We start from the raw sequence: 18,111 nt of genomic DNA, 5'->3' as shown, positions 1-18,111 counted from the left end.
TATTATTACAGTTAATACAGTAAACTTGTGGGGTCCCCTGCATTCACTTCTCAAGCATTTATTTACACCATTGATTCTGCAGTAAGAATTGGAGAAAATGGGGACAAAGTAAAGTTTAACCAGAAACCAATTTCATTATAGGATATAAAATAACCCAGATTTTTGTTTGTAGGATTTCCAAACCTGTAAAAGCCTATATAAACGTTTGTGCCGTGTGGTAACTAGGGATGATCTCGATGTTCGGATCGAACATAAGTTAGACTCGAACATCGGGTGTTCGCCCGTTCTCCGAACAGCAAACATTATGGGGCGTTTGTGGAAGAATTTCAGCGCTGCAGAACACCCCATAATGCACTGTGGCCGTGTGTAGTGTTGTTGGCGTGGACAGAGAGGTAGCTTTTGGTTAGATTAAGCAGGCAGATTATTCAGTTAGTGACAGTGTATTTGATATATATATATATATATATATATATATATATATATATATATATATATATATATATACTCTGCATCCAGTGTAGCCTATATCTACAGTGCATTTGGTGGTGTACTGTTTCTAATACACTTCAGGTGGTTTACACTGTATCTAGTACAGTGTGTACAGTTTCTACTACTTTTCTGGTGGTGTACACAGTATCTAATACAGTGTGTACAGTTTCTACTACACTTCTGGTGATATACACAGTACACAATACAGTGCAGCCATAGTACAGTTTCTACTACTTTTCTGGTGGTGTACACAGTATCTAATACAGTGTGTACAGTTTCTACTACACGTCTGGTGGTGTACACAGTACACAATACAGTGCAGCTATAGTACAGTTTCTAATATAGTGTGGGCAGTGTACACAGTATCTAATACAGTGTGTACAGTTTCTACTACACTTCTGGTGGTGTACACAGTACACAATACAGTGCAGCTGTAGTACAGTTTCTAATAAAGTGCAGGCAGTGTACACAGTATCTAATACAGTGTGTACAGTTTATACTACTTTTCTGGTGGTGTACACAGTACACAATACAGCGAAGCCATAGTACACTTTCTAATACTTTTCTGGTGGTGTACACAGTATCTAATACAGTGTGTACAGTTTCTACTACACTTCTGGTGGTGTTCACAGTACACAATACAGTGCAGCCATAGTACAGTTTCTACTACGTTTCTGGTGGTGTACACAGTATCTAATACAGTGTGTATAGTTTCTACTACACTTCTGGTTGTGTACATAGTACACAATACAGTGCAGCTGTAGTACAGTTTCTAATACAGTGCAGGCGGTGTACACAGTATCTAATGCAGTGTGTACAGTTTCTACTACACTTCTGGTGGTGTACACAGTACACAATACAGTGCAGCCATAGTACAGTTTCTACTATTTTTCTGGTGGTGTACACAGTATTTAATACAGTGTGTACAGTTTATAATAGACTTCAGGTGGTGTACACAGTATCTAATACAGTGTAGTGTGGTGTTGCAAAACAAAAAATACATCATGTCCGAAATGCCACCAAGAAGAGGCAGACACTCACAGGCCACTAAAAGAGGGCAAGCAGCCTCTGTGTCTAGTCAACAGTGGTGGTCGTGGACATGGTGCATCCTCTGCAGGTGGCCGTGGGGCACGCTTGTCCTTTTTTTCTGCTACTGGCCATGTTATTGAGCCACAACATGCAGAAGAGTTGGTGGAGTGGATAACAAAGCCATCCTCATCCTCCTCATCCTCTGTCACCCAGGCTCAGAGTAGTTTTCCTTCCAATGCAGCTGCCAAAGTGGCCTATTCCACCGGCTCCTTGTCCACAGTCACTCCTTCCATAGCCCCACCATCATGCACGGATGAGTCCCCAGAATTATTCGACCACAGTGTCAGGTACATGCTGCTGGAGGATGCTCAGCGATTTGAACGCTCCTATGTTGGCTCCCAGGTTGAGGAAGGGAGTAACGTGAGCCTAGAGAGAGGGGGGTGCCAAGGAAAGACAAGAAACTGGCAGTCATGTACCCCCAGATTCAGCATACTGTCAAGTTTTCTCCAATGATGAGGAGGGAGGGGATGATGAGGTCACTGACTGTACAACTCCAACGAGGCAGGATGTCCTCTAGGGGGCAGCTTAAGGGCAGCCACCCTATTGCAGCGCCCTGCACTGAGCTCCGCAAGTGCAGGGCGCTGCTGACTCCACGCTGACTTTTAAAAGTTCCTTGGTGTGGGCCTTTTTCGACACGTGTGCAGCAGATTGCGCCGTTGCTGTTTGCAACCTGTCTCTGAAGCGGATCAAGCATGGCCATAACAGCAGCCGCTTAGGCACCACATGCTTGACCAGACCTATGACGACCTGCCAGTCTGTTGGCAACAGCACTTGAAAGACCCACATCAAAGAAAAAGGCGGACTTCTCCTTGCTCCACATCTGGGATCTCCAACCCTACTATACGTCCAGTCCTCTCAAAAACCTGCACTGAGAGCAATGAAGGTATAGCAATAGGTGTCCCAAGTACTTGCAGCCAATCTTCTAGCAGTACACCACCATCTGATTTTAGCAGGTAAATTTCCCTACCCCAGTTGCTGAACTGTAAAAAGAAATTCGGTCCCAGCCACCCACATACTCAGCGTCTAAATGCTAGCTTGGCCAAATTGCTAGCACTGCTGCCTTTTTAACTGGTAGACTCTGCTCCCTTTCATGAATTTGTGGAATGTGCTGTACCTCAGTGGCAGGTTCCAAAATGCCATTTCTTTTCACAGAAGGCCATTTGAGCTCTCTACCAGCATGTGGAAGGCAATGTTTCAGCCTCATTGGACAGGGTGGTCAGCAGTAAGGTGCATATTACCGCTGACTCATGGTCCAGCAGGCATGGGCAGAGACGTTACCTTTCCTTTACGATGCACTGCTAACTCTGCTGGCAGCTGGGAAGGATGCAGGACAGGGTTCAGTGTTGTTGGAGCTTGTTTTGCCACCACGCTTCCAAAATGCTAGTGGTGATTCTGCCACAGCTCTCTCTTCCACCCCCTCCTTTTCTTCTTCCTCTATGGCCTCTTCTGTAGATTTGTTCTCTGAACCAGCGGTGCTCCGTAAGCATTCAAGGGGCTACGCAAGTAGTGAGGCTAAAAGATGCCATGCGGTGCTTGAGTTGGTCTGCCTAGGGGACAGGAGCCACACTGGGGTAGAGATTCTGTCAGCTCTGCAGGGGCAGGCTTAGAGGTGGTTGACACCATGCCAGCTTCAGCCAGGAATGGTTGTATGCGACAATGGCACCAACCTCCTCTCCGCCCTCCGACAGGGACACTTGACCCATGTTCCATGTTTGGCACACATCCTGGATTTGGTGGTGCAGCAGTTCTTGAGCAGGTACCCAGGCTTACAGGATCTCCTGAGGCAGGCCAGAAAAGTCTGTGGTTATTTCCGCCGGTCATACAATGCCAGTGCTCGGCTGGCTGACATTCAAAGAGAATGCAACCTGCCGACCAACTGCCTCATTTGTGACTTGCCCACCAGGTGGAACTCAACATTGGCAATGCTGCAGCAGCTGCACACACAGCAGAGGAAAATCAATGATTACCTGTGCGGGTATAGCACCAGGGCAGGGTCAGGGGAGCTTGGCTTCTTTTCACCACACCAGTGGCTACTGATCAAGGATGCATGCACTGTCCTGTCACCATTTGAGGAGGCCACAAGGATGGTGAGCAGTGACAATGCATGCATCACTGACACTGTCCCTCTAGTCTTCCTGTTGGAGCACACGCTTCCTGGAATCATGGACAAGGCATTTGAGGCAGAACAGCCAGAGGAAGAGGAGGACTTCCTTACCTCTCAAGGCCCCCTTTATCCAGATAGCATTTCCACAGGCCCGCCAAACACACAGGAAGAAGAGGAGGAGGAGGAATGTGTCAGCATGGATGTAGAAGATAAAACTCAGCAGCAGTCTTCAAGAAATAGTTTTCAGTCCCCAGAAACCCAAGGAGTTGTACGTGGCTGGGAGGAGATAGTTACAGATCATGTGATCCTTAGTGACCCAGAGGACTCAGAATCGAATGCCTCTGCAAACTTACGCTGCATGGCCTCCCTGATTCTGCAAAACCTGCGAAAGGACCCTAGGATTCCTGGTATCAAGGAGAGGGATCATTACTGGCTGGCAACCCTTCTTGATCCACGTTACAGGGGTAAGGTTGCAGAACTCATCCTGCCTTCGCAGAGGGAGCAGAGGATGAAACATCTTCAGGAGGCCTTGAAGAAAGGTTTGTGCAATGCATTCCCAGATCCTGGGAGGTTACAATTTCCTGGTGCTGGACAATGTGTTGCTGAGGCTTCATTCAGTCAGAGGAAGAGCGGTGGAGAAGGTGCCCGGCTGACCGATGCCTTTAAACAATTTTTCAGTACTCAGCATCAAGGTCTGATCGGTTACAGCAACCATCGCCAGTGTATGCATTACATGGTGTAGTAATATCTAGGGGCAAGAGCAGACTTGGAGACCTTGCCAACAGAGTATCCACTGGGTTACTGGGTCTTCAGGATAGACCTCTGGCCAGAACTTGCTCAATATGCAATTGAGCTACTAGACTGTCCTGCAGCCAGCGTGCTTTCGCATTCAGTGCTGCTGAAGGGTTTGTGATGGATCAAAGAGTGCGCCTGTCCACAGACTATGTTGATAGGCTCACATTCATAAAAATGAATCAGTCTTGGATCAGCAGCTATCAAGCATCTGATGCTGAAGTAACTGATTGAATTTGCTATACTGTAGATGTGGGATCCCTTGAAGACTGCCTATGCTGACTATCCTATTCCTCTTCAATCTTGACGATGCTAGCTTACAACAATATTTTTGGTTTAGGGCATTACCGCCACCACCCAAGGCCCAATTTTTCTGCCCCTGTTTAACAGGGGCATGTAATTACAATTTTTGATCTAATATTTCACAGCAGGGCCCGTTCCTGCTCCCAACAAGAGTATCTGTGAGGGGTTACAGTGTTGTGGCACCACCACCACCCAAGGCCCAATTTTTTTGCCCCTGTTTAACAAGGGCATGTAATTACAATTTTTGATCTAATATTTTACTGCAGGGCCCATTCTTGCACCCAACAAGAGTATTTGTGAGGGGTTACAGTGTTGTAGCACCACCACCCAAGGCCCAATTTTCCTGCCCCTGTTTAACAGGGGCATGTAATTACAATTTTTGATATAATATTTCAACGCGGGCCTGTTCCTGCACCCAACAAGAGTATCTGTGAGGGGTTACAGTGTTGTGGCACCACCATCCAAGGCCCAATTTTTCTGCCCCTGTTTAACAATTTACTGCAGATTATATAGGGCATAGTATATATACTGCTGTTTAGAGTATATAGTGCCTGGGGGCCTGGGGGACCCCCACGCCACATTTTTTTTAGTTTGGGTGCGGGGTTCCCCTTATATTCCATACCAGATCCAAAGGGCCTGGTAATGGAACGGGGGGGGGGGGGGGGGAACCCATGCCGTTTTTTTCAATGATTTTTGTGTGTTTTGGTGCGTTGTAATGCTGGTGCAATAGGAAAAATGTTTTGGGGGTGCATTTAGATTTCAGGAAAAAACTGTTCAACTCACACTATGTTTTGCACTTTTATTGGCAATGCCTTCTAGATGATATATAACCAAGTGTAGCGCTAAAAAATGAGAAAGAAAATATTGCTATACCACATATAATAGCAAAATGAATTGTGAAAAGATAGTGTTTTGTATACTTTGTGAACATTCATACATATAGAACACTTATGTTATAAAGCCTTAGGGTCACCAAAAGTGATAACAGGATGTAAAAATGGCAATAAAGTCCAAAACTGAATGTGCAGATACGGTGAACATAAATTTTGCAATGGTGATAAATTCCAAAACATATACTCGTGAGAGATTTCTGTATGTAATCCAACATGTGCTGACAGACCCTTGTGCGAAACCGCCACCTAGGATGACTGGAGGCTTACCAGAAAGTTGGGACCCACCTAGCATACGCTATATGGGTCAAACAGGCTTGGATTGCTCAATGGCAATGAAGGTAGGGAACCAAGGGCTGGTGAATGGTGAAGTTGTAACGTTGCTATCCCAAAGAGGTCTTCTTCATATGGAAGCTCGGACACAAACGGACATTACCCACATGTAATGAAGAAGGGGCTCAAAGCGTAATTCCATAAACCATAAAACATTTATTAAAAGGAAAAACACTTACATTTCAGAATAAAAAGCGCTTGCAAGTAAAATGGCGGCAGTGGAGTCCTCCCGACGCGTTTCGTCATACAAGACTTCGTCTGGGGTACTTGCTCACTGCAGCCAGACTCCTTTATATAGGGACAAAGACCCCTCTGATGAGAATCCAGCTCCCAGGCTTGTTTGCATTGGCACTTCCGGGGTCATCCAAAATGGCGGACCCGAGTGCTATCCAAGCCTCTCTTTCATGTAATTCAATTCCCATAGGTCTAATGGTGTCATGTGTTTCAGGAGGAGACATGATGCTGAATGCCTTCCAAACCTCTCTTTCAAATGATTCCATTCCCATAGGTCTAATGGTGTCATGTGCTTCAGGAGGAGACAAGATGCTGAATGCCTTCCAAACCTCTCTTTCAAATGATTCCATTCCCATAGGTCTAATGGTGTCATGTGCTTCAGGAGGAGACATGATGCAAAGTCCATTCCCATAGGTCTAATGGTGTCATGTGCTTCAGGAGAAGACATGATGCTGAGTGCCTTCCAAGTCTCTCTTTCAAATGATTCCATTCCCATAGGTCTAATGGTGTCATGTGCTTCAGGAGGAGACATGATGCTGAGTGCCCTCCAAGCCTCTCTTTCAAATGATTCCATTCCCATAGGTCTAATGGTGTCATGTGTTTCAAGAGAAGACGTGGTGCTGAGTGCCTTCCAAGCCTCTCTTTCACATGATTCCATTCCCATAGGTCTAATGGTGTCATGTGCTTCAGGAGGAGACATGATGCTGAATGCCTTCCAAACCTCTCTTTCAAATGATTCCATTCCCATAGGTCTAATGGTGTCATGTGCTTCAGGAGGAGACATGATGCTGAATGCCTTCCAAACCTCTCTTTCAAATGATTCCATTCCCATAGGTCTAATGGTGTCATGTGCTTCAGGAGGAGACATGATGCAAAGTCCATTCCCATAGGACTAATGGTGTCATGTGCTTCAGGAGAAGACATGATGCTGAGTGCCTCCTTCCAAGTCTCTCTTTCAAATGATTCCATTCCCATAGGTCTAATGGTGTCATGTGCTTCAGGAGGAGACATGATGCTGAGTGCCTTCCAAACCTCTCTTTCAAATGATTCCATTCCCATAGGTCTAATGGTGTCATGTGCTTCAGGAGGAGACATGATGCAGAGTCCCGTCATCCAGAACCTCCCACTTCCACTTGTTACTACCCCTTATGACCTCTTAGTGGGTGTATGGAGGGGGAGGCCGTGACTCTGCATCACCACATCAGTGACATCCCCCCTAACGTATATTACGATAAAAAACCACGCTCGCGCATGCGCGCGGCGTAGTTTAGCGCGGTGACATCAATGAAGGGCGAGGCCGCAACTGTGCGTCTCAACCTCAATCACATCCCCCATAGTCTAATAGAGACCGCGCTCGCGCATGCGCGCGGCGTGGTCCAGCGCGGTAACGTCATCAAAAAACGACGCATGCGTACATCACCTCCGGTCTCCGTTTGATCACACCAGGAAGTGACCTGCAGAGAGGGGAAAAGGGCCGGAAATTATGTTATAATCCCCAGACCGGCCTTCAAAGTGTACGCAATGAGTGTGCATTAATGGGTGACCTAAACACGATCAGGACTTCATTCAAAGATGATAGATGAGTCCATGAAAACAAAAAAAATGAAAAAAATATGAAGAAGATGGATTCTCAGCAGGAGAGAGAAGAGATGGACAATTAATTATTCCATCTCTTGACTCACTCTATGTCCCCATATAGCTCATATTGTATTACTTCAAAAACGACAATACTTTAATAATAACTACCCAATTGTCAAAATAAAGTAAATATAATCATAATAATAATAAAATAATGTGCAACGGATGGAAAGGCACATGCATGTAAAAAGTATCAGACATAATATACACCCTAGGTATTAGTACTCCTAAACGGAAGTTGATAGATGAGTCTGGCTGCAGTGGGCAAGTACCCCAGACGAAGTCTTGTATGATGAAACGCGGCGGGAGAACTCCACTGCCGCCATTTTACTTGCAAGCGCTTTTTATTCTGAAATGTAAGTGTTTTTCCTTTTAATAAATTTTTTATGGTTTACGGAATTACGCTATGAGCCCCTTCTTCATTACATGTGGGTAATGTCCGTTGGTGTCCGAGCTTCCATATGAAGAAGACCTCTTTGGGATAGCAACATTACAACTTCACCATTCACCAGCCCTTGGTTCCCTACCTTCATTGCCATTGAGCAATCCAAGCCTGTTTGACCCATATAGCGTATGCTAGGTGGGTCCCAACTTTCTGGTAAGCCTCCAGTCATCCTAGGTGGCGGTTTCGCACAAGGGTCTGTCAGCACATGTTGGATTACATACAGAAATCTCTCACGAGTATATGTTTTGGAATTTATCACCATTGCAAAATTTATGTTCACCGTATCTGCACATTCAGTTTTGGACTTTATTGCCATTTTTACATCCTGTTATCACTTTTGGTGACCCTAAGGCTTTATAACATAAGTGTTCTATATGTATGAATGTTCACAAAGTATACAAAACACTATCTTTTCACAATTCATTTTGCTATTATATGTGGTATAGCAATATTTTCTTTCTCATTTTTTAGCGCTACACTTGGTTATTTATGATTTATTACAAATTTTCTATTTGTTGTGTTAGCTGCTTACATCTATGACTTTTTTGGAGTAAGCGCATGGTTTATAGGTTTTTTAATGCCTTCTAGATGACAATGCATATTCCTAGGGAATTAAAAAAAAAATGTCATTTTTTTTTTAAGAAATAATGATCTGCTGAACACTGCTTTTTAATAAGATGTATTAACCGGTAACTTATTTCTTTTTATATTAAATTAAGTATATTTTGCTAGGCAGAAGTACCCTCAGGGGTACAAACACCACAGGTATTGCAACTCTAGTGAAAAGTCACCTTCTCTGCTAAAAAAGTTATGTGTTTTTCCCTCCTCTACCCTATATAGCAGTGTCACTATGAACAGTAGCATTCTAGCCTGGAGAAAAGCATAATTATGCTAATAAACACTTTAATCATCTTATTCCATCACGTCGAGGTGTTCTAGCTTCCTGCCTGATGTAATGGATTGGCTCATTCTCTTAATTAGCGGCCCACTGTTATTGTCACCTGAGTGAATGACACAATTGTAGCCCCCCCCCCCCCACCTTTGTATTGAATATGGAACATACCCAAGGAAGGAAGTGGCATAAGCCGCTACAAAACCACAAAATGAAAACAAAACAGTCGCTGCTATACACTTCATTATCCTTTAGCATGGGACCTAAAAAATAAAACTGAATGTGCGGCATTTAATAAATATCTATTGTTTGTGAGCTGGAAGTTTGCATGAGATGGGACGTCAGCAACCAATTGGCATCAATATTAATGAGTAATAAAAACAAATTGAAAGGTCTGACAATACATGAAAAAAACACATGGGAAACAGCTAATAAGAGAAGTAACACATTTAAAAGACCTTCTTGTAAAGCCTTATACTTTAGTGAAAAGGCCCCGATAGATGGTTCCATTCTCTGTATTCTCAATTCCACCAACTGAAGGACAAGGAGGCTTTTTAATTCTGGAGGAAAATAGATTTAACCTCCACATTTGGAAAGGCTTCTTCACAGTAAGAGCTGTAAAAATGTGGAATCGACTCCCTTAAGAACTGGTTCTGGGCAGCTCAGTAGATTGTTAACCGCTTAAGGACTGCCCCATATACATATACTGCGGCAGGGTGGCCCTTAAGCGCAAAATCACGTACAGAGATCTTGTGTTTCTGCTAAGCAGGAACAAGGATCTTTGTCTTTCTACAGTGAAACCATCCCTCACACAGTTACAAAGAACTCCCAAGGAACACATTTAACCCTTTGATGACCCCTTCCCTGCCATGTCATTAGTATAGTGACAGTGCATATTTTTTTAGCACTGATCATTATATTGGTTTCACTGGTCCCCATCAAGGGCTCTATAACATAGCACACCCCTCTGCACCATAGCTCCCTCAAGTCAGGATTAATAATACAATGTATCTATTTACTTTGGGTATGCCTAAACTTTTCCCATTAAAAATGAATTCAGATTAAAGCTGGGTTCAGGAAACTCAGTGCTGTGAGGTAGGTTGCATGCTGGTAGGTTAACCACTTGCCGCCCGCCATATAGCAAAACGATGGCGGCAAAGTGGTTTCATACCCTGACCAGACGTCATATGACATCTTTAGGATATTAAGCCGCTGTGCGCCCCGGGGGGCTCGCATCGTGGCGATCGTTGTTGCGGTGTGTCAGTCTGACACACCGCAACTCCAATCTAGGTAAAGAGTCTCCGACGGAGACTCTTTACTGCGTGATCAGCCGTGTCCAATCATGGCTGATCACGGTGTAAACAGGAAGAGCCTGTGATCGGCTTTTCCTCACTCGTGTCTGTCAGACACGAATAGAGAAGAGCCGATCGGCTGCTCTTCTGACAGAGGAGTCTGTGCTGATCGATTATCAGTGCAGCCCTCCAAGGATGCCCACACTGGACCACCAGGGATGCCACCAGACCACCAGGGATGCCCAACACAAGGTATGCCACCCTAGACCACCAGGGATGCCAATCAGTGCCCACAATGGATGCCAATCAGTGCCCACAATGGGCATCACTGATTGGCAGGTATTATTGTTTGGCACTGATTGGCATCCATCAGTACCATATGTTACAGTACATCAGTGCCACCTATCAGTGCCCATCCATGCCCATGCGTGCTGCCTATCAGTGCCCATCCATGCCCATCCATGCCGCCTATCAGCGCCCATCTGTGCCGCCTATCCATGCTCATCGTTGCTGCCTATCTGTGCCCATCCGTGCCACCTATCAGTGCCCATCTGTGCCGCCTATCAGTGCCCATCAGTGCCGCCTATCAGTGCCCATCTGTACCGCATGTCAGTGCCAGCTATCAGTGCTCATCAGTGCCGCCTATCAGTTCCCCATCAGTGCCGCATATTAGTGCCCATCATCAGTGCCCATCAATGCCACCTCATCAGTGCCACCCATCAGTGCCGCCTTATCAGTGCCCATCAGTGCAGCCCCATCAGTGTTCATCAGTGAAGGAGAAAACTTACTTATTTACAAAGTTTTGTAACTAAAACAAAAAAGAACATTTTTTTTTCCAAATTTTCGATCTTTTTTTAATTTGTTTAGCAGAAAATAAAAATCCCAGAAGTGATCAAATACCACCAAAAGAAAGCTCTATTTGTGGGAACAAAATGATAAAAATTCAGTTTGGGTACAGCATTGCATGACCGCGCAATTGTCATTCAAAGTGCGACAGCACTGAAAGCTTAAAATTGGTCTGGGCAGGAAGGTGTATAAGTGCCCGGTATTGAAGTGGTTAATGAGCTCCTGTCTAAATTGGCCCCAAACATTTTACTATACCACCCCATACTACCCAAACCTCCCACTATACCATGTGAGGGAAATCATCCCTCACACAGTAAGAAAGCACTCCTAGGGAACACATTTAACCCTTTGATCACCCCTGATGTTAACCCCTTCCCTGCCATGTCATTAATACATTGACAGTGCATTTTTTTTAGCTCTGATCACTGTTTTGGTGTCACCGGTCCATAAAAAGTGTTAAAAGTGTCAGTTAGGCGTCTGATTTGTCCACCACAGTGTCGCAGTCCCACTAAAAATCGCTGATTGCCGCCATTACTAGTAAAAAAATAAATAAAAAGTCCATAGATCTATCCCATAGTTTGTAGACGTGATAACTTTTGTGCAAACCAATCAATATACGCTTATTGGACTTTTTTTTTTTTTTTTTTTACCAAAAACATGTTGCAGAATACATATTGGCCTAAAGTGATGAAGAAATAACATTTTTACTTTTTTTTATTGGATATGTTTTATAGCAGAAAGTAAAATTTTTTTTTTTTTCAAAATTGTCGGTGTTTTTTTGTTTATAGTGCAAACAATAAAAACCGCAGAGGTGGTCAAATACCACCAAAATAAAGCTCTATTTGTGGGGAAAAAAGGACATCAATTTTATTAGAATACAGTGTTGCACGACTGTGAAATTGTCTGTTAAAGCAACGCAGTGCCGTATCGCAAAAAATGGCCTGGTCATTAAAGGGGGTAAACCTTCCAAAGCTGAAGTGGAAAAAAAAATGAACCCATTGCACAAAAGATAACTGAATACTAACATACTTGTTATTTTTGGGGTACACTTGCATGTGTTCGTGGTTACCCCCCAATGCCCCTTTACATTTTCTGCACATCTTGTGAACAGGTAAAAGACTGACCAATGAGGTGTGGTAGAACCTTCCAGAACTTATTGGGCTCAATATATAAAGGGCTGCAAACCAAGCCAATCTTGCTGTTGGTCAGTGTCAGCAAAAGGGGCTACCCACCCTCCCACCTGTTGTGAGCACTTTATTGTGTATGTCTCCCTTAAATAAGGGGGAATTTTTATTGCATTACGTTTATAATATTTGCTTAGGTTCTTAAGACTAAGCATTTAAATGATTTTGTCCTATTATGATTTGAGTAATTGAATTTAATAAGTAATGTTCTATTAGTAATGTGAACAAACCAATACAAGTGCCACAGCCATTATTAAGGCAATTTATTTGTTGTGTATTTCTTTTAAAGGATATTAATTATCTATGGTTGTTATTTGGGATAACGGGGGGAGGGGGCAGCCTGCAAACTCATGTCTTAGCTAAGGATGTTTATTACATTTATGAGACCATTACATCATTTTCACTTAAAGTGAATGTAAATGCTTTTTTTTTTCTTTAGGATAACAAGTTTATACTTACTTCCTCTGGAATTGCACAGAGCGCCCCCAAACCTCCTCTTCTTGGGCCCCCGCCAGTGCTCCCCTCGGCCCCCATAGAAAGCCGCTTTGACACAGACTTTGGGACTCCACCCCCCACTGTCTCTTTACTGGCCTTGATTGACAGCAGCCGGAGCCAATGGCTGCCTCATCTAAATCAGTGAGACCAAAAAGTGAGGGGAGAGAAGAGCTGCAGATGAGCACAGTGCTGGATCAAAAGAGGGCTCAGGTATGTGTAAGGGGGGTTCAGTGGGGATACTAATACCTTGCATTAAAGTAAAAAAAGTTTAGACTTTATAACCACTTTAACCGCTTAAGGACTGTCCACTGCACATGTACTGTGGCAGGGAGGGGCCCTATTGCGCTGCACGGCGGGGGAGGCGTTGCGTGGGTCCGGCCACACATGATCGCTCAACAGAGAGGCAGAATGGGGATCTGCCTATGTAAACAAAGCAGATTCCCGTTCTGCCACGAAAGTATAGAGATCGTCTGTCTGTTCCTAGTGATCAGGAACAGCGATCTCTCTGTACTCCCAGTCAGTCCCCTCCCCCACAGTTAGAAACACCTCCCTAAGACACACTTAACCCTTTGATCACCCCCCCCAGTGTTAACCCCTTCCCTGCCAGTGTCATCTATACAGTGATCAGTGCATATTTTTAGCTCTGATCACTGTAATAATGTCACCCCAAAAAAGTGTCGAAAGTGTCCGATCTGTCCGCTCTGTCCGATCTGTCTTCCGCAATATCGCAGTCCTGCTAATAATCGCAGATTGCTGCCATTACCAGTAAAAAAAATAAAATAATAAAAATGACATAAATCTATCCCCTATTTTGTAGGCGCTCTAACTTTTGCGCAAACCAATCAATATACGCTTATTGTGATTTTTTTTTACCAAAAATATATAGAAGAATACATATTGGCCTAAACTGTGAATAAATTATTATTTTTTACATTTTTTCACTTAAAGTGATTGTAAATGCTTTTTTTTTTTCTTTAGGATAACAAGTTTATACTTACTTCCTCTGGAATTGCACAGAGCGCCCCCAAACCTCCTCTTCTTGGGCCCCCGCCAGTGCTCCCCTCGGCCCCCATAGAAAGCCGCTTTGACACAGACTTTGGGACTCCACCCCCCACTGTCTTTTTACTGGCCTTGATTGACAGCAGCCGAAGCCAATGGCTGCCTCATCTAAATCAGTGAGACCAAAAAGTGAGGGGAGAGAAGAGCTGCAGATGAGCACAGTGCTGGATCAAAAGAGGGCTCAGGTATGTGTAAGGGGGGTTCAGTGGGGATACTAATACCTTGCATTAAAGTAAAAAAAGTTTAGACTTTATAACCACTTTAACCGCTTAAGGACTGTCCACTGCACATGTACTGTGGCAGGGAGGGGCCCTATTGCGCTGCACGGCGGGGGAGGCGTTGCGCGGGTCCGGCCACACATGATCGCTCAACAGAGAGGCAGAATGGGGATCTGCCTATGTAAACAAAGCAGATCCCCGTTCTGACAGGAAAGTATAGAGATCGTCTGTCTGTTCCTAGTGATCAGGAACAGCGATCTCTCTAAACTCCCAGTCAGTCCCCTCCCCCACAATTAGAAACACCTCCCTAAGACACACTTAACCCTTTGATCACCCCCCCAGTGTTAACCCCTTCCCTGCCAGTGTCATCTATACAGTGATCAGTGCATATTTTTAGCTCTGATCACTGTAATAATGTCACCCCAAAAAAGTGTCGAAAGTGTCCGATCTGTCCGCTCTGTCCGATCTGTCTTCCGCAATATCGCAGTCCCGCTAATAATCGCAGATTGCTGCCATTACCAGTAAAAAAAATAAAATAATAAACATGACATAAATCTATCCCCTATTTTGTAGGCGCTCTAACTTTTGCGCAAACCAATCAATATACGCTTATTGTGATTTTTTTTTACCAAAAATATATAGAAGAATACATATTGGCCTAAACTGGTGAATAAATTATTATTTTTTACATTTTTTTTTTATATGTATTATAGCAAAAAGTAAAAAATATTGTGTTTTTTTTCAAAACTGTTGTTTTTTTTTTGTTTATAGTGCAAGAAATAAAAACTGCAGAGGTAAACAAATACCACCAAAAGAAAGCTCTATTTGTGGGAAAAAAGGACATCAATTTTATTTGGGTACAGCATTGCACGACCGCGCAATTGTCAGTTAAAATAACGCAGTGCCATATCGCAGAAAATGGCCTGGTCATTAAGGGGGTAAATCCTTCCAGGGCTGAAGTGGTTAAGTTGGCCATAGATGGATGGAAATTCAGCCAGATCAGCAGGAACCCCATGAATTTCGATCATCTATTGCCAGTCCCGCTTGACAGAAGTCGATCTAATGATTGGGTTTTGTGAATTGGGACTGCTGGAAAACTTTCATTCCATCAGTGCCTGCAGCCGATTGGCTGCGGCACTGATCAGTGTGTTCTGATAGAGGAGTCCCCTCTGTCAGAATAGAATAGCACAATGAGGAGGATTCCTCCATCCAACTCACTTGTGTGGATGGGGGAATTCAATTAATTTTTTATTTCCAAGTATCCTGTTTTACGGTGGTTCCTTCCTCCCGCAGCATTCTATGGAATCATCTTTGCATACAGGGACTAGGGTTGTGTCCCCCTACATCATCTCCCTGCATCAACAGAAACACACAGCTCAGTAGACCAGGGTGGCAAGGCTTGTGCCTGCTCCTCCCTCCTCCTCCTCCTCCTTTGTCCACACTAACAGACTTGCTGGAGACTGCACTGTCCAATGTTTGGAAAGACCAGAAAGCCAGAGAAGTAAATTAAAGTGCAAGTGCTGGGGTAAGAATTTTACCAAATAGTTTACCTGAGAATGTTTAAATAATTATGCTCAGTGCAATCAGCTAAAGAATGCTGAGGGTTTAATATTACTACAACTTCTTCATTTCCTTCTTCCCTTGAGTATTTTGTTTTGCTAATATTTTTTTATTCTTCTGTAAGTAAACTTTTTACATTTCCATTCTTTCATGTAGCACCAAATTAAAACGACAATGCCTTGTACTATAAATGGGGTTCCTTTATAAAAGGGATAAACTGCTAAATAAAATGTGTAGCTAAAGAGAAGCTTCAGTTCCCCCCCCCCCAAAAAAAAAAGATTTATACAAGCAGCTATAAATACTGTAGCTGCTGACTTTTGATATAAGGACACTTACCTGTCTAAGGATCCCACTCTCTCCTCATCCAAGCCAATTCTTCAATGGCCTTCAGGTCTAGGCACTGGCATCCTAAACTAAGGGAAAGCGGGATGCCAGTTTCCCATTGTGCATGCTTGAGCTTTGTGAATGGTCCCGCAGTCTTCTGGGACCTGTGATGTGTCCCAGAAGTCTGCAGGTGAAGAGAGGGGTGAACTTTGTTCGAAACGCCATGGTGATACATGCTGTCAAAACTAGGTACCTGCTCCCCCCCCCAAAAAAAAACGACAAAACTTTGGTAGGTTTGGGTGCTGGAGGACCTTGTCCTGGCACTGGGCACAGTTAAGTGTCTGGGATTGCTTATGACCTTTTGGCTTCAGTTATTATGGCTGCACAGATTAGCGGTCAAAGACTTCCCATACCTCCAACAAGTATGTTATTAAAGTGATTGTAAAGGCAGATGATTTTTATTCCGATTGCATTCTATACATGTGTACAGCAGCCCCCTCAGTCCTCCTAATACTTATCTGAGCCCCATCTCTATCCAGCGATGTCCACGAGTGTCTCGGCCCTCCAGGACTCTCCCTCCTGATTGGCTGAGAAACAGCAGCAGTGCCAATGGCTCCCGCTGCTGTCAATCAAAGTCAGTTAGTCAATCAGGAGAGATAAGGGCTGGGGCCGAACCACCGCCCCGTGTCTGAATGGATACACGGAGCTGCAGCTCGGCTCGGATGCCCCATAGCAAGCTGCTTGCTGTGGGGGCACTCAACAAGAGGGAGGAGCCAGAAGCTCCAGCCTGGGACCCGAGAAGAGGAGGATTCGAGCTGCCCTGTGCAAAACCACTCCACAGATCAGGTAAGTATAACATGTTTGTTATTTTAATGGAAAAAAAAACAAGACTTTACAATCACTTTAAGCTCCTCTGTTTGAATTATGCCACGTACACATGATTGAACATTGATGGCACATTCCGACAACAAAATCCATGGATTTTTTCCGATGGATGTTGGCTGAAACTTGTCTTGCATACACACGGTCACACAAAGTTGACGGAATTTCAGAACGTCAAGAACGCAGTGACATACAACACGTACGACTAGCCGAGAAAAATTAAGTTCAATAGCCAGTGCGGCTCTTCTGCTTGATTCTGAGCATGCGTGGCACTTTGTACGAAGGAACTGTGTACACACGATCGGAATTTGTGCAAACGGATTTTGTTGTTGGAAAATTTGAGAACCAGATCTCAAATTTTGTGTGACGGAAATTCTAATGGAAACTGTCTGATGGAGCCTACACATGGTCAGAATTTCCGACAACAAGCTCCGATCGCACATTTTACGTGTGTATACGGCATAAGGGTTCCTCCCTTATGACAGTGTGGCTCTTCCCAGTCCTGCATTGTGTTCTCCCTTCTCATTTGATTGACGGGTACTTTTAGTAAAACAAGTAACAAATGACTGATAAAAGAGCAGAAGAGAGGGAGGATTAGGAAGGGATAGAACCACCCAATTCCTGGCAAAGAATGCAAATAGTTCAGACAGGGATCTTTCTGTGAGGGTCTGATTACAGCATTTCTGTCAGATAGTAGCATTACTTTCATTATTTCCCACTAATGCCGAGGAAGAGGCTACTAGGCTAGAAGGCGTATAGATAATAAAAAATATGGATAATGAAATACAGCTGACCAAATATGCATACATGCACATTTTCAACTTGCAATTTCACAGTGATTGCATTAAAATGATATATACTTTATCTCTGTTTTATTTTATTTTTTTAAAATAGCTAACACATAATTCATTGAGTAACACAGTGGCTTGGTGGTTAGCTTCTGCCTTAGGCAGGCCATAGAAGGTATGATTTTTTTTACATGGGTTGCAGGAAAGAAATTTGCATGATTCCCCCATCAACACAGACAGTGTTGACAGGGGAA

Source organism: Aquarana catesbeiana, linkage group LG01, assembly GCF_042186555.1.
Source record: "Aquarana catesbeiana isolate 2022-GZ linkage group LG01, ASM4218655v1, whole genome shotgun sequence".
NCBI lineage: Eukaryota > Metazoa > Chordata > Amphibia > Anura > Ranidae > Aquarana > Aquarana catesbeiana.
This window is presented reverse-complemented; position numbering follows the sequence as displayed.